This window comes from Polypterus senegalus, chromosome 8, assembly GCF_016835505.1.
Source record: "Polypterus senegalus isolate Bchr_013 chromosome 8, ASM1683550v1, whole genome shotgun sequence".
Taxonomy (NCBI): Eukaryota; Metazoa; Chordata; class Cladistia; order Polypteriformes; family Polypteridae; genus Polypterus; species Polypterus senegalus.
In genome coordinates this window covers 178,871,020-178,893,764 of record NC_053161.1, presented here as the reverse complement: position 1 = coordinate 178,893,764, position 22,745 = coordinate 178,871,020, and the positions used below count along the sequence as shown (strand labels likewise).

The window sequence follows — 22,745 nt, the reverse complement described above, 5'->3', positions numbered from 1 at the left end:
TCCTGCACCACCCCCTTAGCTTTGGCTGCATCCTCGGACTTGACATCACTTCCTCCTGCCATGTTCTCCATATGAACAACAGTGGGAGTGTAATTTTTTTCCACAGCCTTCAGACATCTCAGCCGGCTTGGAAGCCACCGTGTGCTCTTCAGGCCACTGAAATGTGCCAGTTTCTCATTTAGCAGTTCACTTATTTCTGTCAGTTCTCTTCGCTTCTTTGGGGAATAGTAGTACATCTTAAAGATGGTTTTCAGTGTACCTTCAAATTTCACCAGGTACTCACAGCCTTTCACGCTATCCAGCACGGCTAGCTCTAACTTGTGTGCCACACAGTGGATTGTTATGATGTGGGGTATCCTCTGTTTCAGTCTCCCAGCTACTCCTGTTTTCTCACCCATCATCACTGCAGCACCATCAAAATTTGCACACACTACTTTCTTTTTCCATGTGTCTTCTCTGATACCCATGGTGTTCACTGCTTCATCAATAGCCTCTAAAATACCTGCAGCATTTGCACTCTTGACTGGCTGACATTTGATCATGTATGTGGATATGTCACCATTATCTCTCACATACCTGACATGAACCAACTCCTGTTCTATTATACCAGTGTCTGTACTGCCATCTGCAAGAATGGATAAGAACCTGCTTTCTTGAATTTCCTTTTCAATCTGGTCTCTTGAAATTTGTGCTATTGCTCCAATAAACTCTCTGCAAGCATGGTCATTGAGGTAAGTGGAACCAAGATCTAGGCCATTTGCTTTTTGAAGTTTGCAAAGACTGCTAAATTTTGCCAATGGTAGTTCACTCTTTGCAACATAGTACGCTGTTCTAAACAGCTTTTTCAAGACTTCTTGTTGTGCTTGGTTTATTTTAGTATGGTTTTTGCAATTGGTGTTTGTTCTGGGAAAGATGCTGCAGACTGAGCACCAATGCATTTCTTGTGATGCAGAGATTTCTCATGGGTTTTGATAGGGTCTTTCCTAAAATTACTGGTCCCAGTAACAAAGGCGCTTGTCGAGTCAGAAATCGAGGGAAACTCACGACACACCCGGCAGAACATTATGTTATTTAGCTTGTCATATTCCAGCCACAGAAATTCTTTTGTCCATGAAACCAAAAAGCTGCGCTTTCTTTTTGCCTCATAGTCTAATTTGTCATAACTTTTCCGCTTTGTGGTAGGCTTTTCTTTGGCTGTCCCTTCTTCACCCTGACCTGTCTTCTTTGGCTCAGCAGAACTAAAATACCTGCGTAAATCCATCTATTTTTACACACGCACACACAACGGTCAGCGATTTTTTAAATTCTCTGCGCAATCAACCTTTATCACATGTTTAAAGCTTGCTGCGGGAGATTTCACTTCTCACTTTTGAATAGTAAACCAATGAGTGATAAAACGATGTCAGAGGAATTGGTGCGCAATTAATCTGTCACTGACCAATCAGTACTGCCGCTTTCTATACACAGTTCGCGCGATCGCAAAGTGAAAGTAAAAAAACAAGCGCGAATTCAAACGCGATTTCAATATTTCACATATTGACAGTGGCTTATCGATGCCCGTAAATGACATAATTACCCAGCTACATTTGCGAAAGAATGCAAAAGCATTGCCATATATTTTTCCTTCCTATGATAGCCCGACGGGCAGGGCTGAGATAGATTTTGGTAGCCCGACTGGAAGACACAATAGCCCCGGGACGTCGGGCTAGCGATTTTGCGAGCCCTGCTCCTTATCATATATGTAACTGATTTTTAAAATCCCATTTTGAATCAATAAATCAGTAAAACTTTTACTCCTCAATCGAGAGCACAAGAACAGCGATCTGATCCTGCTCTGACGCATATTTTCATTTTACAAATTCTGCACTTAGCTTTGCGGTCTCCATTATTATTGAAATGCATTCAGGTGCCGCTTCTTTTTCGATTTTCGCTCATTTCTTCACATTTTCCCGACGCGCTTGAATTTAAATCCCTGTCTCTCTGTCCCTCTGTGTACCTGGCCTGTACCACTACCCTCGCTGCCTTCGGAGCGTCCTCCCCCCTTCCTTCTTTTACATAATGGTACGATCCTAGTCTGTCTTTGCATGTGATTGGCCGTACTGTGTGCCCATCAAAATATAGTCCCGCCCCTGCCTGCATGGATTCTCTGCGGCTGAAGATGCGGCTCTCTCCAACGGGTGTCGGCTGTTCTCGTTTATTACAAAGAATTGGCTCTTAGAGGCAGCTCGTCCGCAAACGATCCATCATTGTTGCAGAGCCTATAGTTGACATACTCTGTGTGATTTTTCTACCAATTGTAGCTCCTACTTCGATTTCCATGGGGCGCGACCCACAGGTTGAGAAACACTGAGAAGCTTTACCTTTAAATTGGGATTCCAGGGGCGGACTGGCCATTAGGGGCCAATGCACTGTGAGCCGCGGACGCTGGTGTGGTCATGGGCCGGCCCTTTCATGAAACACATTTTATGTACTGTTTGACATTAAAATTAATTTTCTGAACTACTGAACATTATCTGTCCGGCACTGGGATTTATATAGTACTGAATACTATACCGTATTACGTCATCAAGTTGTTTCAGTTGTCAGTGCACAACGTTGCAGTGAAAAAATTGGTCAAAACTGCCTTTTGCCGATTTCTGTTTCCATACCGCTACATTTCGGTTAACGTATACATGATTGTAATTTATTTTATCTCATATCTAGTATTTAAAATTATACGGTACTATTAATTAGTTTAGATTATGTATTATGCATTTTATTGTTCTCTGGTCGTCGGCGTGAGCGATAATTAGTGTTTTTCAGCTGCGATTCTTAATAATAATACATTTTATTTATATAGCGCCTTTCCCATGCTCAAGGCGCTTCACAGGTGTACATGGAAGTGTGAACGATACTTTAGGGAATCAACATTTCTTATTTTCAACTTCAAAAACTCTTTAGTGAGTTTGCATTTCACATTTAGGGTCACTTTTATAACATTGTATGTGAACTGACACCTCATCACTAATTGCAGGTGATAATCTCAAAGACTGTCATTCAAAGATAAGGCTGTTGGAGGTTTATGGCTCCTACACTCCAGAAGTCTCCTAACAGGTTTATTTAAGAGGTATGAGCAGTCCCAACTGACATGTTAGCATTTTACCGTACTTTGTATATGTGACAAGTAAGGCCTTATAAACACACTGAATGTGTGTTTTCTGGTATGAAAATCCAGACTGTTGAACCTATTTACGCCAAATTTTGCATACATTCTCCATTTCTACAGAGGAAGATGACAGGCTATGTTTCATTTTGAAATATACCCCTTTGGGGAAGCTTCATTTAATGACCACACATATTCATTAAGGAAATGCCCCCAGACTGCAATTTTTGAGACATGCTACATGTTGCAAAATTGCTCCCACAGATGGATTTTTCTCAAGGAAATTTTGATTTGGGTCCAAAATTTGTAACCTTATTTAGTGACTGTACCAGCACTTTATTCCATCCCAGGCATTAACAGATACCCCTGTTAGTAAACCTATAAATGGATATGGAATGCTCATTTTTCTTTCTGACCTTTTAAATGCTGTCTCTTATTTTACGCTTTTGCTAAGCCTGTTATTCTATGATACTAACTAATACTGCTAGCCTTCATACCTCAATTATCCTTTTCTGTGACTTTGGATTTTTAGATATTGTGACAGATATGGGGGTACCACTGAGCCCCAAACCCTGGATGCAACCAATACAAATATATTCATGGGTTCAAAACTGAGGTTTTTATGATAAAGATACCTCACAAACATTTCTCCAAGGCTGCACAAGCACAATTACAAATAATATTCTTCTATCTTCCTTCCTTCTCTTCTTTCACCATCCAGCTTCCTCCAATGAATGTTGCCTTCCTTTCTCCCTCCCGAGTCTGGATGGCTTCCTTTTATGTCGGACCCATTAAGTCTAGGATGATGAAATAAAGTTATAAAGCACAGCACATGATTTTTTCATATTAGGACAGAACATTTCTAGTTTATTGTTAGGTTAATGGAACATTTCAGTCATGTGAGGTTTTCATTATAACCTCGGTTATTTATTTCATTGTAAATGAGCAGCTACTAGCCTACTAGGGTACTGGCCTTTGGACATGACATTGACATTTGATATTTACTCTAATAACGTGTAAGCCATGTTACTAAATTTTACTTCTAAGCATGTCATCAAATTTTAAGTTGTGTCTAAACAACAGTGTACAGATTAAGTTTGGCAACAGTTTGGATAGAGTTCATATCACAGGCTCATAGCAAGTAGTGAGCCGCGTACTCATTACAAATTTTAAGAAAATTACAATGAATAATGGGACGATTGGGTCTAATTCATCACCTCACTCATTGAAGAATGCTTGGGCCGGTTTGGAGACCCAGTCCGCTGCTGGGTTTTAGGGGTTTACATTTTTAAATATTAAATTAATCAAGTGGAATGTGTTCTTATGTTGAGTGTTGAGGGGAGTTACACGGTACATGTGTTAGTGACTGGTATTGTGCCTCTGTAGCTGGAATATTGCTTAGGAATGATACAGACTGGACAACTATCATATTTGTTTAAGGAAATGTTTTATTATTGTCCTGTGCCTGTCCGGACCTTGAAGATGTGTTCACGAGGGAGGGATGCTGCTGGTAAAGGCAAATGCTTTTTCAACAGCAGGTCCAGATGTGTTTATCCCGCTGCTTTTTGTTGTCTCAACATTCAAGAGGTTCTTTAATGCTGACCCCATAAAATCGTTGAGTTCTCTTTTTACCACAAAGGCGTCTGCAGTGGCTGCTGTTTCTGTTTGAATGACAATTGTTTTGTTTTTTTTTTATTTAATTTATTGATTTTATTGTAATCATTCCATACAAATAGTCAATTTTTACAAAAAATAGGATTGAAAACAAATCAACCCCCACCCCTGAGAAAGAGAACATGGCCAATGGAGTATAACTTAAAGCTAGTAAAAATAAATAAATTGATGAGTCTAATATGTAGATAAAGATAATTGGAGAAGAAAAAGAAATGGGAGAGAATCTACTTCCTCAGTGCTTAAAGAGCTTATTCTAAAATATTATTGATTAGATCCTGCCAGGTTTTGAAAAAGTTCTGCATAGATCCTCTAACTGAGAATTTGATTTTTTTCCAATTTCAAATAGTATAAAACATCAGTTACCCGCTGACTTAAAAGAGGAGACTTAGGATTCTTCCAGTTTAGCAAGATAAGTCTGTGTGCCAATAGTGTAATAAAGATGATCACAGTTTGTTTGTCCTTCTTCACTTTAAGCCCCTCTGTGAGCCCACCAAACACAGCTGTTAATGGGTTAGGAGGGATTGGGACACCAAGGCTATCTGAAAGGCATTTTAAAGATTTTAGTCCAAAATGATGTTAAGTTTGGTGCAGGCCCAAAACATGTGGCCCAGTGAGGCTGGAACTTGATTGCAGCGTTCGCAGGTTGGATCTGGCCCTGGAATACATTTTGCATGAATTCCGTATCATCGACATACAGTTAAATAAGTTGGCCATGACCATCACATATCTCTCTTCAGGATCAGATACTACATCTGATGCTACAAATGAGACTGTTCTATGTATGAGGATTCCCACACCTGTAGTTTTCTTTGTAAAGCTGGAATGGAGCATTTGGCCAGTCTCTGTGCAGCTGGAACTGATCCTTGCTTAGTAAGTGGGTCTCCTGTACAAAATACCATTTTAGCGTTTAGACAGAATACTTTCTTTCTCTTTAATTCATGATTCATACTTTTAACATTCCAGCTCACAAAGTTAACTGTCCCATCATGGAGACATTGATTCTGAATTTTTGATGTCATTTTGTAGTCTTAACTGGAAGTGAGACAGCTTTAACCTTAATTTCCAATTTTCCCATGAGTTATTGCCATGCAGCCTATTGTTATGTTGGTAATTATAATTATAAGGATTAAAAGGATAGATTAGATATAGCTTGCTAGCTTCATCTGTGGTGGTGAAGATGTAATATGTGTCTTGAATATCCACTTTCAGTTTGGTAGGATACAAGAGGCTGTATCTGATATCGGCTTTCCGTAACCGCTGTTTAATGTTGTAAAAACCGGCACATTTAGCAGCTGTTGAGGGTGAGAAATCAGGGAAAATACTGATGTAGTTATTTTCAAATATAATCTCTTGTTTCTGTCTGAGAAGTGACATTACATTAAGCTTAAATTGTAATCTCTTGAAGCTGACAATTAAAGTCCTAGATTTAGAGGTATTTGATCCTGTGACAATGCGGGTTCGCTCCATGTTCCCTTTTAGTTTCTGGGAGCCCTTGAACCCTTCACCGTCGGTAATGTTACCGATGAGCTCAGCAGTAAGGCATAACAAATGGAGTAAGGTGATGGTGTAGTAGTGCAAAGTGCTTTTATTAAAATCAAATCAAAGCAATATCCCAATAAATAGTGCAGTGCTTTCCAAAAAGTCATTAAATAAATAAATCCATAAAACAAGTCCTGACGTGGAGGTTAAAAACACCACAGAAAAAACAATCCTTTAAAATGAGGTTAAAACAATGCTGGAAGCAGTCTCTTAAAAATAATCCACAAAGCCCGGTGTCTTTAACCTGGTGGCTCCCCTGTTTCTTCCATCTGGGCCCCGCAACAGGTCGCTCTTCTGTAGCAGCTGACCTTCTCTCCGCTCATCTGGTCTGGAGGCCTCCCGATCCCTGGCTTCGGTCGCGCACTCTCCAGACCAAGACTTAGGTTCCCTAATGACCAGGATGCTCACGCCAGGGAATTCACCTCCCAAGCCTTCCGACTCCTGCTGCCTTCTAGGCCTTACGTGGCCAGCCATCCTTTTGCCTGTCACTCCTGTTCCTTCATAAAATGCTCAGCGGGAGCGAACACTACTAACTGCTAGAGCTCACTGTCCAGCTGCTTGCCTACATGCTCACACCGGCTCTCTCTCCACACTGCGTCCTGCTTTCTTCCACACTCCTGCAACATCCGTTTTCTTTTCCCTCTCTTTTTACCTGTTTCCCCTAGCCACCTCACACTTCTATCTATGACAAGGATGTGGCAGCTGTGGCAATCAGCAGCTACTGGGAATAATTACGGATGCAAACTGCTTCTCACCTGTGCACTTAGGTGAGAAACGGCCACATCACAAATTCCCCAGGACCTGTTTCAGCCACACAACCACACCCCCTCACTAAGCCGCGAGTGCGGCGATTGTTTATTTAAAACTGGCCTTTGACGGGGGCTGTGGACCCGCTATACCACAGATCCACGTATGCGATAAGCTGCTGCTATCTTTGTATCTGATTTAAAGTCCTCACCAACTATTCTTGAGAATAGTTCAGCTACGAATTTCACTGGGTTTGGACTTTCATGATTCTCAGGTAGACCTTCGATTCTAATATTATTCCTTCTGCATGCATCTTTCAGAGCAGCAAGTTTTTTGCATTCGGAATTCACAGCTGTTGCTTTTCCATCAGCGGTAGATGCCAAATGTTCCGCTGTTTCAATTCGAGTCGTGAATGTCTGCTTAACGTCTTCCAGCTGATTGGCAAGTGCTTTCAGTTTGGACACATTTTCCTGAATGTGTTCCTCAATTTTTCCCAGCAAACCTTTAAAGGCCACCTCAAAGCGATTATATATACGTTTTTCCAAGTCTTTATTATCCTGCCATGTGCATTTTCCACATTTAAGTTATTGTCAGCTGGTCTGTGTTAGAAGAGGCAGCCTTAGCAAAATATTTTTGTGTCTATTAGCCATTAAATAGATCTGCCATTCAATTCACAATGTTCCATTGTACATTTTGTAAGTGCCAGTATGTCTGTAGTAATGTTATTCAATTTATACAACACATAAAGCTGCACAGTAACACTCCCAATTATCATTATCAGTGTGGTGTGCCTACGTGTTCTCAGATGTACCACAAAGCCAGTGTTCTGAAAACACACATATATAGAGACCATAAGGAAGCAGTGTCTACTCTGCGGCACTACAGGCAGTTCATTACACCTTTAAACTGTGTGGTTCAGTCATGTGAAGTTGTGTGATGCTTTAACCTCTCTCATAAAGCATTTCAAATCAAACATAAAACAAGGACTGGAAATCAAATGCCCATTCAGAGATTGTGAGATAATTGTTACAGTTAAGTCAAGTAAGCCTCACATATTTCAAGGAAACATAGAGGTTCAGAGGACCTAGATGATTCAATTCTAGATACATCTGTTCCCATGGATCCCTTTGGTGTTCCTAGTCAGACAGATTCAAATATTTTTGATGAGGATGATTGTGAACCAGAAAGGCCACTGGCTGTGGATGAAACATTACACTTCCTTACCTGAAGTAACAAGCTAAGGTGTTGTTACCAGCAAGTACCATACAAACAATCATTGAGGACTTTCAAAATACCCATGACATTGGACTTCGAGGCAACTCAGGCCCCTTCTTCAGGCGAGACGGAATACAGAAACTGTAGTTTAGTGTTTATAAAGACACCAGGAAAAATAATATTGTAAAACCTTTAAGTGAGACATCTTAAATGAAAAAAATTAATAGACCTCTTCAGGCTAAGATTCATTAAGCAAGAGAGAAGAACAATGTATGGTCAAGATCTTCTGATAAGATAACTGTCCAACAAAGTCTTTTGAAGTTTCTGATTAGTTTTTTAATACAATGTGGATCTGTAGTCAGGTTGTCTGTCAGTCAGAGAGTTGCAAACAATCCTCATATCTGGTTATAAAACTCTTGTCTCTGTTTAAACCATGTTGCAATATCTTAAGTTTTAGCATGAGTTTAACTTCCCATTATTTTCTCTCTTGCTGTGTTTTGAAGTTGTGACTTTAAGGTCCCTCTCACAGTGTCCATGGCTATTGAAGTGGGCCGCTACAGGAACATCTGTGTTGCCACGTATAATGTGGAATCTGTGTAAATTCATTCTCTGGCAGAGTGTTTGTCCAGTTTCTCCCACATAGACTGCAGTGTCAGGACATTTCATTCAGAGAATTAGGTGACCACATTAGATGATCTGCAGGAAAATGATCCCTTTATGTGATGTTCTAGTCTGTAGTGTGGTATAACTATATGGTCTGTATTGTAAATGTGAGCACACGGTTTACATCTTTTCTGTAGGCAGGGAGATGTGCCATTTTCTGTTGGTTCACTTGGGGAGCTTCGGACAATTAGTTGCTGCAGGTTTGGTGGTTGTCTGTATGCCAGAAGGGGAGGTTCAGGAAATCCATCTTTCAGTGTTTAGTCATTGTTTAGCATTGGCTGAAGTTCTTTTATAATTTTTCGAAGTGTTTCAAGATGTAGGTTGTAGGTGACAACAAGGGGGATGCGGTTCTTGTTGTCTTTGTTTTTCTTGTTACTTGTTACTTGTTTGTTACCCCACAGGTTGAGAACCGCCATTTTAAATAACATCTTTGTATTGTGGTGACAGTATTGTGGAAGGTAACTATATGATTCAGAAACTGCCTTTGAAAATTCCAGCACATTTAGTTATAAATGAAGAGTTAAATTTTCTATTGCAATTGAAGTCAATCTGAGATAGGAATAGTCTGTAATTTGAGCCTTTCACTTCTTGGAGTACTTACTAGTGCCTTAATAAAGCATAAAATCATATAGACATAAAATTGTAACAAATAATGCATTACTGATAATAAACAAACAATCAAGGGGTTTTATGAATTAATTGGTTAAAATTTGACTGTCTGCCCCAAACTCTTTTAGAAAATGAGTCCAGACATAAGGGAAGTGGTGCTTCCCTCTCAAATGAATCCTTAACATCTCTTCTTGAATGGTTAGAAGAGCTTGGTGTGGAAAGCAGGGAAGCCCTTGCTTTTGTACAAGAGAAGGATCGAGAGAAATACATTAGGCCAATCCAGTGTCGTAAACTGTTAAACAGCATTAAAAATGAAGGTAAATATATATTTTGATAACTGCCATTGGTAAGCTGAACAAATAACACTGAAAGTCAAAGATTATTGAAGGGCAAACTCATTGACCTGAAAAACACAATCATGTCTTTCTCTTACTCCTGTCCTTCATTCTGTTTCTTTCCGGTGGCTACCAATATAATATTTTGAACTGGAAGAATGCAATTTATCATAAATTAATTTAGTGTGCTGCTTTTTTGTCTTTTTTCCACTGATCTTTATCGTTATCATTTCTAGGACTTGTAACAGTTCAACGTGAACTGGATGCTACTGCCTCTTTATGCCTCTCATCAAGCCCCATTAACACTCCACTCATCCTATCTTCTAACTCCTCAAGCAGTTCAAACTCCTCTGTTTCTACGTCCCCACATCCTGGTAGGCCATGGTATGCAGAGTTCCAAGTCAATTGGAATAGGATGCCAGCAGCAGTTCAAAATGCAGTGGCAAATCAAACAAGACCATCAGCAGGGGACACAAAAGATATGGTGAAAGCAGTGGTAGATCAGATGCTTGAACACGATCTTAACCCAACTAGAGCAATGTGTCACAGTGTAGTCCGAGGAATTGTAAGGGAATACCCAAAAAGTTTTGCGGATGTTGGAAAAAAAAAGGAGACATGGTTTGAGAGGGCTGCCACTCTCTTCTTCAGCAAATTAAAATGAGAGTGAAATATACCAACAAAAAAAATACTCTTGCAAGGCAATGCAGAGAGAGAAGGTCCCACACTAATGCAGCAGGGGAGGCAAGAGGCCCTGTAGATCAGTATGGATGTGTGAGGTGGTGTCCTGTAGAACTGCCAAATGGAGAAACGGAGGCATCATTAGATGAAATGAAAATGCAGCTACTTAAAATCTTCTCAGAGTTAGGGACGGGTGGAGCAGAGAAAGCTGAACCTCTTATGGAGAAGACCTATATCCTCCAGTGCCGATACCTTAACAAAGTGCCTGCACCACAAGTTCAGAAGGAATGGCCTTTCCTTTTCTCACCAAGATGTCTTTACTCCCACTTTAGGCTTCTAACAGACATCTCTATCCTCAGCAAGCTGCAAGAGGCACTGGACAATAAGGGCAGTACAATTATAAAGTTCTGCCAGGAACTAAGCCATCATTCAGGAATTCAGGATGTCCTGTCTAAGTTTGAACCAGAGGCTTCAGTTAAGGCTGCATGTGTCCGTCTCCTCCGGATGGCATACTTTAAGGAGCCCAAGGATGCAATCCTACTTGAAGCTGATGTAAGTTATGCGTGACTTTCATAAAGTAATTGTTTTAGAGATAGAAAAGTGAATTTTGCTTACAATACACCAGGAACCCCACTGGCATTGAAAATGCTTTAGAGTTGATTTTAGTTTTTATTTTTCTAAAATCAATGCCTTGAAAATTTAGAAAATGAATAAGGGTGTCTTGAGGATTGCTGGATGTGCTTGATTTTAATATAGCAGTAAATGCTCAGTATTCTATATGAAGACCTAGTTTGATAGAACCAATTAGATGAATATGATGGCTCAACTCTGCCTGACCAAGAGTAAAAAAGCCAGGTCCCAATGCTGGAATTCGGGTAGACAATATAGAATATTAACTTTCATACTTGTATTCTTACACTCTTAATCCCCCATGCATACACATAGTTCACTGACTACTGAATTTTAGTAAAATACATATTGCTAAATCTAGAATTGTGAATCACTGGGGTCAAAGGATTTTCTTCTGGCATCATTTTACTCTTCACTAAGAGATTTACAGTATATGTTAAAGTTATGTATTACTGTATTTTACAGAAATGTGCCACAGGCGCTGATGTTCAGAGGACAATGATGCTACCAAGCACTTCCCACTTGAAAAAATAGAAAAACAGAAGCCATGCTTGGAAATGTGTATATTGTGTTACTTAAGAAACTGATACTGTCAATGTCACAATGTATAGATTCTGATAAATATGAATCTTTCATAACAAGCTGGATTTCCCGTCATAATTCTGTAGCGGGCTGGCATGTCGCTTACTTGTGTTTGTTACCAAGTGACCCTCGTTTTAATCAGGACACAGCTGGCCACACTAGCGGCGACCTCGAGATTTAAAGTCCGATGCCTTATTTGGTGAGCTCGCTGCCTGCCATCAATCTTTTAGTGAAAGCCCAAGGAGTGTCAGCCCAGGTGCCCCATGGATAAACTTAATTTCCGCCGCTTGTACTCATTGTCTTGATGAGGTATTTTTGGAATATCATAAGGACTGAGCTGCTCTGGGCACGTCCCATTGGTGGAGACCCAACAGCACATCCAGAATGATGTATCATACTGGCTAATGAACGTCTGAGAAATGTCCAGCAAGAGCCAAAATGTGCAGCTGGGGGTTTGGGGTTTACAGAAAAGTCAGGGATGACCTGCTTGTTCTGCTGCCACCCTCACCAGGAAAAGTGGTTTGAGATGATGGGATAAGGACGTTTCAATCCATTTGCATTTACAAAACTGTCTGTGCCGCCGTAGAGATAATGGAGAAGAGCCGTAAGAGCAGACCTTGCGAACACTAGATGGTGGTGTTTAGCTTTACACGCCTGATCTGCTCAATTGTATCCGGCTGCAGGTCGCAGACTCTGCCTTCCACGCCCCCGTCCTTCCACGCCTCCTGCCTCCCATGCCACGCCCCCAGCATTCGTGTCCGTCTTCTGTCACATCGCTTTCGCTGAAAAACTAGTAACGTTGATTTACCATGTAACCCTAAAGCTGGATGTTAATATGACTTCCTGTAATCACGAGGCAAGAATCCGAGTTTCTCTTTATAGTATTACTCTCGTATTTACTTTTAGAAACAAAAAACAGTTTTATAATTTATCAGTCAGGATTCGATATAGTTAAAAGAAAGAGGGCATAACATATTTTTAGATTAAGGAAACACCATACTAAATATGAATGTGGTTGCTCTAACTGCTATTATAGTGAATTCTATCATTCAAAATATTTGAAATTATTTTTACAGTACTAAACGACATGTCTGATGTTATTTCTGGAACCTCGTTCAATAAAGGAAAATTCTGTTAATGACATTAATTTATGTTACAAAATAAATGATGATCAATGACACAACATAACAATCAACAGCAATGAAAAAGAAGGTCTAAACTTTTGAGTTCTCAGTAAAAGAACAATTTTTTAAATGATCCAACTTACTATACAGTTTATACCTTCATTTCCATTGTCAGTCTTGAATTGTGTTTTCTTAATTTTGTTCTACGCTGCTGCTATAATTTTGATAAATTTCAAGTGGAGTTATTAAACTTTCAAATGTTTTCCTGGTTTTCAATTTTAATGCATAATTGTTCTCCCTGGGACCCTAACTTATAAGTATGTACTTTTGAAAAAAAGTGAAGCAAATCTCTTAAATTGCTTAATAGATATTATATCGTTTGTTTTTCTAAAGAAATGTAAAAATTTGAATTATTGAAAGTTGCACTTACATAAACCGTCTTTTTTGTTTATTTTGGAACTGAACTAACAGATTTTAAAATTAACTTTAAAAATGTTTTGTTTGGGTCGATGCAATAATTACAAATCCATGTTTTAGTGATTTTAAATCCTTTAATCGCCATATACCATTTCTTGTATTAGGAATTTGTCATTTGTCACATAAACCAACTTACTCTCCAAATGGCGATATACTTTTTTGTAAATAACATTACCGTTATTAGGTCATCGGTCTCATTTCCAGCTCAGATTCATCTCTTCCCACAGTGTGTTCAGCTGTCTTTGACCACTTTGAGCCTGTGTGTCTCATCATCTCTGTTATCTGATTTGGTGCAACGTCTGAATCCTACAAATTGCCCCCCGAACAGCAGTGTCCCCTCTTGATTAGTTAAGGGGTTTTTGATTCTGTCAGACCAAGTATTGTTACCTTAATAAATGTTAGCTTTATATCTGGTTGTGTTCCTGCTGCCTTGAAACACGCTGTGGTGCAGAAATGTATTATAAAAAACAAAATAAGGACCCTCTAATATGTCAAGTTTCAGGCCAGTGTCTAAACTGCCTTTTTTATCTAAAGTCTTAGAAAAAGTTGTCCTAACACAAACATTTCTAGATGAAAATAGTATTCTAGAAAAATTCCAATCCAGATACAGATGTTCTTACAGCACTGAAACATCCTTGTTAAAGGTTAACAGTGACCTCCTCTTCCCAACTACTAATGCTGGTGATTCTGCTATTCTTGTACTGCTAGATCTTACCTCAGCTTTTGATGCCGTGGATCTTATGATTCTTATATCCTGCCTTGAACAGTTTGTAGGCATCCAAGGTAATGCCCAGAAATGGTTTAAATCTTATCTAAGAAATAAGAGTGTTTCTATTCATTTGGGTGAGATCTCATCCTCTGTAGCTCCTCTTAGTTGTGGGTTCCATCCTTGGACCAGTTCTCTTTTTGATATGCATGTTACCTTTAGGCTCCATTGTTAACAAGTATGGCTTCTCTATGCTGATGACACTCAAATATATTTGCCAATAAAATCAAAGTGAGAAAATACAGACCCTCCATATGTGCTTGAATGATATTAAAATCTGGATGGCAATGAATCTTTTTAAACTAAATGACAACAAAACTGTGATCATGGTGTCCAAAGGTTAAGAAAGTTTGAGTGTCTCTGATGTTGCTCTTGGATCCCTTGGCATATACGTATCATAAAGCTTCAGTTAGAAGCCCAGGTGTGATCTGTGGCAGCTCATTCAAACTCAACAAACAGATAAATTGTGAGGTTAAATGAAGCTTTTACCAGCTGAGACTTTAAGGTAAAGGCTTTTCTTTCTTTTAGTGATCTTGAAAAGGTCATCCGAGCTTTTACAACATCTCATTTGGACTATTGCAGTTCTTTGTATGTAGGTGTTAGTCAGGCTCAGTTATGACATGTACAACTATTCCACAATTTTGCTGTTCGCTTATTGAATGGATCTCGTAAGTGTGGCCATATTTCACCAATACTGACCCTGCTTCATTGGCTTCTGATCCATTTCAGAATTGATTTTAAAATTCTATTTCTTGTTTTTAAATGTTTGAATGGATCAGCCCCATCTTGCCTCTCAGAACCTCTTCACTTGTATGTGCCACCAAGAGCCCTGCAGTCTACTAGCCCGATGCTCTTAGTTGTGCTGAGGTCAAGGCTGAAGCAAAGGAGGAATCAGGTGTTTGTGGTGGCTGCTGCTTTTCTCTAGAATGGCTCACCTTATTATATTAGGTTTGCTCCAACACCGGCCATTTGAAGTCATCATTAAAGTCTTATTTCTTCTTGCTGCCATTTGACCCTGCAAGAGGTCCATATTGTTTGTATATGTTGGCTCACGTGCATTCATGATTAGAAATATGAATGTATGGGTATTTTGAGTTTATCTTTAATGTAATGGCTGGTTATTCTTGCAGTTTTATGCTGTGTACATACAGTTTATTTGAACTGCTTCTTTTACTCTTTCTTGTACAGCACTTTGGTTCAATTCTGGCTGCTGTTGTAAATGTGCTTTAAATATAAAAATTGCCTTGCCCTGCTTTATAAAACATTATTTCAAAACATAACACTAAGAAGTGCAGATCTGAGACAATGGACTGTAAAGACGAAGTTGGTTTGCAGCATTTATCACAAAATAGTTAAAGAATATATAAAATGTAGAACAAGAATTGTGGGTTGTAACTGAACAATGAGGGGCATGTATGTTTGTTACATTTTCTCACAAAACACAGTCATCTATGAGGTGGTGTGCTGGGGAGGCAGCATAAAGAAGAGGGACGCCTCACGCCTTGACAAACTGGTAAGGTAGGCTCTATTGTAGGAATGAAGCTGGACAGTTTGATATCTGTGGCAGAGCGATGGGCGCTGAGCAGGCTCCTGTCAATCATGGAGAATCCACTGCATCCACTGAACAGGATCATCTCCAGACAGAGGAGCAGCTTCAGCGACAGACTGCTGTCACCATCCTGCTGCACTGACAGACTGAGGAGACCCCACACTATGCGACTCTTCAATTCCACCCGGGGGGGGTAAATGTTAACATTATACAAAGTCTATCTATTTTCCTTTTTCCTCTCACATCATCTAAAAACAGATGCATGTCTTCCATATGTGAAAAAAGGATTATGTCTAAAGACATATTCCCTCTCCTCTTCTTCTGGAAATTCAGATAGCAAATCAAATTTCTGAAGGGCCTCCTCAATGTCGTCTTTCTCCATTGACAGTAATGAAGGGAGTGAGATGTGCTGCCTGAACACAGAAATGTTCTCAGCGCACCACTTCTCTGCGTCGGTAAGATGCTGAAGGATTCTGTGTGCTGCTGTAATACGTTTTATTAAAAAAAAGAAAGAAAGAAAGAAAATTCTTTAAATGGTCATCATAAAGCTTATAGCCTTTTCCTCCACATTCACAAGGAATGTAAGGAAAGTAAAAAAAATAATGTACAGTATATTCTGAATTTGTTATACATTATTAACATTACTGCTGTTGATTGCAGATTCTACAAGTCTTCAATGTTTCTTACCATAAACTATTATTAACACAGCACACAATGCATTTCAACTGTTTTAAGGCCATTAAGAGTTGTACTAGCACTCCAGTTTGTCAAATGATGTAAAACAGGCTTTTAGTCTTTTGGGCTTTGACTCCTACTGGTTAACGATTAACAGTCGGCATCTGAGACAAGCATGAAGTCTTTTTATACATTTTATTCACAATACCATAGGCATTGTAAGCCAACATCAACAAAATGTAATTCATCTTTCTTATGGAGGTTTATAAAGTGATGTGTCTGTACCTGCTCATCAGTGCCCTGTGCTGGATGTTGGAGAAGGTGGCTGACGTTTCTTCTAAAAGTAAAAATCTGCATTGACGCAGTGCTATGGAACAGAATAGCAAGACATTTTTTGTTCCAAGTCTTTACTCTGTCTTCTCATTAATGGCTCAATAAAGTCTAAACCTGAAAACAGAAGAAATAATATTCACCTAAGGAAATGTTAAAAAAGAACCAAAAGAATAAGCACAATAAATGACCCTGTCCTGGCTGTCCATTATTTCTGTACCTTCTAATTTTTTGTTTGGTGCTTGGCCTTCATTTAGAAAGACGTTTGCTCTCTCAGTCAGACGTGAGCAGTTACTTCAGTGATTTCAAAAAGAAGCACTAAGTTTAGAATGGTAAGCATTTTAACTATTTGTCTTTGATTTACAATATGGCTAAGTATATTTGCCATATTACCGCAGAAGTGAATAAAAGTTATTAAAGGAAATTTAAATGTCATTTACCCCTTGGGCTGGAGTTCTCAAGTAACATTCTACACCAGCACTTCCTCAAAGCCGGCATGTCATTCTAAAGAGGACTGAGCAGAGTCACGTTGTTAAAAGGAGTTTAATGTTACAAAAATATTTATGCAAACCATTATAAACATACATTTTAAAGATCTGGATTTTGAAAGGTAGGCATTTCTGGAACATCAAAACCACTAGGAACAGTATGGTAAAATAAAAAAAATACAAATATAATAAAATAAAATAAACATAACACAAATATCCAACACAGATTGTAGAATGTGACAAAAAAGGGAACCAATAACCAGATATAATCCTCCCTCTGCAAATACTACAATGAAAGAAGAGAGGACTAAAGTTGAGACACAACTCATTAAAAGTGAAGGGGGCCTTCGAGGATGAAATACAGAGACACCACAAAATGGTCTTTTGGAAACTTGGACACAACATTAAATACAGACATACACAAAAAGATAGTTACAATATGAAATGGTCACACCATCAACATGACAATTCCACAGTCATGGCTATTCATCTGACTTGGAAGGCCCTAATACATCCATCCATCAATCCATTTTCCAACCCACTATATCCTAACTACAGGGTCATGGGGGTCTGCTTGAGCCAATCCCAGCCTACACAGGGCGCAAGGCAGGAAACAACAACAACATTTATTTATATAGCACATTTTCATACAAAAAGTAGCTCAAAGTGCTTTATATAATAAAGAATAGAAAAATAAAAGACACAATAAGAAAACAAAATAAATCAACATTAATTAACATCGAATAAGAGTAAGGTTCAATGACCAGGGTGGACAGAAAAAACAAAAAAAAAAACTCCAGACGGCTGGAGAAAAAAATCAAATCTGTAGGGATTCCAGACCATTAGACTGCCCAGTCCCCTCTGGACATGAGTAAACAAACCCCGGGCAGGGTGCCAGCCCACCGCAGGGTGAACACACACACAACCCAAGTACACACTAGGGAGGCTCTAATACAAGGGGTAAAAAAATTAATCAAAGAAAAATATGAAATACTGACATACAGTAAACTGTTGACAATGACTGTTAAACAAAAACAACAATGGAACTGGTCACTGGTGACACACCCTGTGTTACATCTGTAAAAAGTAAAACCTGCCAAACAACGGAAAATGCTCAGCTTTTTAAACTATATTTTAAAAAGTTCCAGTTCAGAAATTTAAACGTCAGTATTGTTTGCAAGCACACACTCCTGGCATACTTGACAATGTGGACTTCATGACTCTGAAGGCAGGCAGCAGGATGCTGTGGTCTCTTTGCTTTTTACAAAGAAGGCACTTGGATTCATTTTGATATTTAATCAATGTAATCAAAATTGGTTTTATATTCTCTGCCTTTATGGAGAAATGTGACTGTGGAAATTAAGACAAAAATAATATGGAATACTAATTTGGCAGAAAGCGCTAACATGCTTTTATAAATAGCTAAACTTAACTAAATTAAGATAAGATATTTAACATACGTTAATGACGACGATAAACATAAATACCTTTCATATTGTACACTAACATTGCAGATTCTCTATATAACATTTTATAAATAAGTGAAAAAGTTAATATAGATTAAATAATATGGCAAATATTAAAAAGAAATAATACAAGAGGTAAAAAATAATTAAAACGATATGCTTAAAAATAGGATATGTCAGTATGACGATAAACAGAGAACACTTGGATTCGCTATACAGTATATAATCGTACATTTCATTAGTTTTGTTTAATGGATCTAAAGTTTCATTAAATCTACTGAGCTTTTTATTCTGTGAGTCCATACGTGGTTCTGCTGTGCCATTGTTCCGTGTCGGAAAACGTTTTCAGCTCCTGTACAGCAGCTCTTCTCCTTCTCTTTCTACGGACTGTCGGCGGTTGTCGGGCGTGGAAGGCCAAGTTTGCGAAACTGCAACCGGACCCTTCTCGATCTGCCGCATTCCATTTAGGGCTTAATATGAAACTGAATCTTGAGCAGAAGAAAAACACGTCTGCCATTTGTCGCAGTCTCTTTGGCTAACGGATTTATGAAGTCTCCTGCAGTCTTTTAAATAATCGACAGGTCGAGGTAAAAGACTTTCTCTCTTTTTTGTCGACGTGATGAGGTGCTGACCCGTTATGAAAAGACCTTAAAGCGGATTCAGACCGACAGGCCTGAAGATTCCGTTACTTTCTTACTTTTAGTATTATATTTTTTTCGAGGTCTTTTTATTGTTCAACATTTACATTTCCTTATTTATCTGACACCTCTATTAGATTGGATTAGATCAATTTAGTAATCCCATTACGAACTTGGTACTTTGTTTAACCGTTTTGGAGCAGAGACAGGCGACACGACTTGTCAGGGGCCTCCAGTGTCAGTAAATGCATTTGAATCCGCGGCCTCGTGCTTTAGATACCCAAGCCGTCACCAGTACACCACATCACCTGTCTGCTCCTTCTTCTCCTTGCGGCTCCGCGGTTGTGCCCTGTGAAGTGTTATACTGTGCTGTACATTTCGACATCGCCGTGTGTCATTTTTATATTTTATAAAAGTATTTCACTCTTTATATTGGTGTATGCAAAACCCTCTCTTTACTAATGACAGACACACACACGTGTGCAGGGTAGACATAAGCCAAGTGTCTTCACTGTGTGTCTGTTACGTGTGACTCGTGAGCATTATGTTGAAATATCCATTAGAGCAAAATGAAATGAAATAAAAATAAATGGTTTATGTAATTTGAAATGTTGACTGCTTCCTTTGCTCAAGCAAGATAAATAAATGCATCTTACATTTAAATTATTTAAAAATCAATCAGAAATAATCTGAGCATTTAGAGACTCAAAGCACTGCAGGTGCGTCCCCTCCTTCACTTTTTTAGAGCTTTGGTCAGGTTGGTGCTGCTACCCATAGTCACTCTCACTTGGTGGTCTTCCCTGAGGTTCCAGGGGAAGTGAGATGTTTGGTGGCAGACACTTTACAGAGTCCACTCATTGGTCTCAACATGTCCTGTCACACTCAGGTAGGACGTTATGGTTCAGGTGGGCCATAAGTCTATCTTTGTGGGGTAACACAACACCTTCTCCAGCTGCTTTGTGTTTTATTGCATGTTGTTGTTGTCACAGGGCTACTTCAGTACAAGACTTTCATCTTGGTAGTTTGACACTACTGTCGATGTTGTTCCACATGTGGTTGGCTCCAGGCTTTTCCACATTATATCTGAGCACCATATCATCTGTAATTTTTTTTCCACAGGGTCCCCTTTCACTATACGAGCTGCAATGGGACATTGATGCCACTACTGTTACCTGCTTTTTAGCAGACTTTTCATGGCTGCTGTCAGCCTGAACATCTCACAGAGCTACACTCTTGTCTTATTCAGCTGTGAGTCTCTGACGGAGATGCTGCAATAAGTGCTGCTTCCTTTAGTTGCCTCAGTGGCTTTACAATGGACGGTGGTCTGTTTGACGTCACACTTCATATAAACGAACCACTTTGAAATGACTGAGGGGACCCTGCCAGCTGTAGACTCAAGCTTTTCACTTGTTAACATCTGCTGCCATCTTGTTTGTGAGGAGGCAGGCAGATTGATGGCGATTTGGCTGTAATTATCCAGGAAAGGAAATCAAGATTTTAATTTTTATACATCAACCCAAACCAAAAACTCTAACGAATCAATAAAATTGATTTATCTCACAACTCTAACAACAAGTCGTAAGTGCTAAAAGCAGATTTGTGATATTGTTATTAAATGTAATAATCATTTTGTCCATGTGAGGTGTCAGTGATTTACAAATCTGATTTTTATAAACAATGTCTTTAGCCTCATATCTATGTGTCAGATGCCTGAGATACGCCAACACCAGAATTTTCAATTCTCCAAAGACAAAATATTCAGTGAGAACATGATGGCCATCATATGACGTAAGGTCACCTGAGCATTGACAGCCTCCGTTTACTTCCCTCTTACAGGTTGTTGTATCCACAAAAGAACCTTAAGGGCTCTATAGACGCCTCCACATAGCCATGGAATTCATGGGTCCCAAAGGTGTCTCATCTTGTAATTGAATTCAGAGGCCTCAATTAGATTGTGGATCACACCATCAGAGGTTCACGTTCTTGAGTCTGTGGTCAAGTTTTTAAAAGCTTGGATGTTTGTTGACTTTCGTCTCCTTTCAGCCCCTCATATCATAATGATGACAGACCTGAGTCTGCCACTCCTCTGCTCAGGTCTTGTCATTTTTGTAATTTAACGTCCTCTTTGGTTTTTCTCCACAGTCCCCACCTGCTGGGAGGTCACATTAAGTTTGGTGAAAGGAGCCCTCAAACTGCCATTCAGATCACAAAATCAGAAGATGAGTGAAGACGCCTTGTGTGAGAAATTTGTGTCAATGATCTCCAAGAAAAGGAGATCTGATGAAGACGTCAGTGCTCTGTCTGGTGAGAAAAGGCTTTTTGATGCTTTTATATAAATTAAAAAAAAAAAACGTTTTAATCTCTCACACTTTATAAAAATAATGTATTTGCAGGGAGGAAGGTGAGTTTACAGGAGAAAAGTCAGAGAAGTCTAAAATCTGAAAAAGCTTAAAGGAGAAATAAGCTGAACTGATAACCGTGTCAGGCTGGTAGTTGTACTGTGAACAGCTGAGAGCGTCAGAGCTCAACAAATACATGTAAGAGAACAAGACGTCAAAGGAGACCTTAGTCATTTGATTCATTTAGAACAACAACAACATTTATTTCTATAGCACATTTTCATACAAATAATGTAGCTCAAAGTGCTTTACATGATGAAGAAAAGAGAAATAAACGACAAAGTAAGAATTAGAATAAGACAATACTAATTAACATAGAATAAGAGTAAGGTCCAATGGCCAGGGAGGACAGAAAAAACAAAAAAACTCCAGACGGCTGGAGAAAAAAATAAAATCTGCAGGGGTTTCAGGCCACGAGACCACCCAGCCCCCTCTGGGCATTCTACATAACATAAATGAAACAGTCCTCTTTGGATTTAGGGTTCTCTTGGAAGGACTTGATGATGATGGTCACGTAGACTTCTGGCTTTTAATCACTTTTAGTCACTTTTACTTTGTGAACAGTCGTCTGAGGTTCTCAAAGACTGTAAGAGCCATTTTCCTAGTTCTATAAAATGTATGAATATTCACTAGATGATAATGCATAAAATGTGGGTGGTTCCTATAACCCCCGTGAATAGAATTGAGTTGATATTTTCCTGTCATTTCTTAACAGTTAGGAGTTAACAATGTTCTCCAGTTAGTGTTTAGCCTCGCCTTGCGTAAGGTACAGAGGTATACGGTTTTTTAACCGTGTTCTTGTTTGTGCTCGCGTTCGTGCTTGCGTACGTGACCGTGCCTGGGCGCATGTCTATGTGCCAGCGGCCCACGGGCCTTTTCAGTGTGAAGTAACTTGTAAAATAAAAGATTTAAGAGTTGAACCGTATGTTTAAGGCATACAGAAGAAGAAATTAAGAACCTTTAAGTATAGAAATAACCAAAGCTTCTTAAGAAAAGCGAAGTTCATAGAAGATACATTT

The 22,745-nt window shown here is 39.1% G+C and overlaps 1 protein-coding gene, 1 long non-coding RNA gene and 1 pseudogene across 5 annotated transcripts in view; 2 read left to right on the top strand and 1 right to left on the bottom strand.

Moving 5' to 3' along the window:
* The first annotated feature begins 10,141 nt into the window (after nucleotides 1-10,141).
* On the top strand, nucleotides 10,142-13,178 carry LOC120534733 (annotated as a pseudogene).
* LOC120533500 (NACHT, LRR and PYD domains-containing protein 3-like) overlaps nucleotides 11,119-22,745 on the top strand; it is a 42,413-nt gene continuing 30,786 nt past the window's right edge. Inside the window, exons 1-2 of one of the 4 annotated variants that reach the window (XM_039760403.1) lie at nucleotides 11,119-11,179; nucleotides 21,470-21,631. The gene's annotated coding sequence lies outside the window, so the exon portion shown is untranslated. Of the gene's footprint in view, nucleotides 11,180-19,158; nucleotides 19,277-21,469; nucleotides 21,632-22,745 lie in introns of those variants that run through there. The other 3 variants (XM_039760405.1, XM_039760404.1, XM_039760402.1) reach the window with 3 other exon arrangements.
* On the bottom strand, nucleotides 15,924-19,099 carry LOC120533567. The gene is made up of 4 exons (XR_005634540.1): nucleotides 18,995-19,099; nucleotides 17,176-17,249; nucleotides 16,691-16,852; nucleotides 15,924-16,213 (listed from the first exon to the last, which is right to left on the bottom strand). It is a non-coding gene; the product is annotated as an uncharacterized LOC120533567 (long non-coding RNA).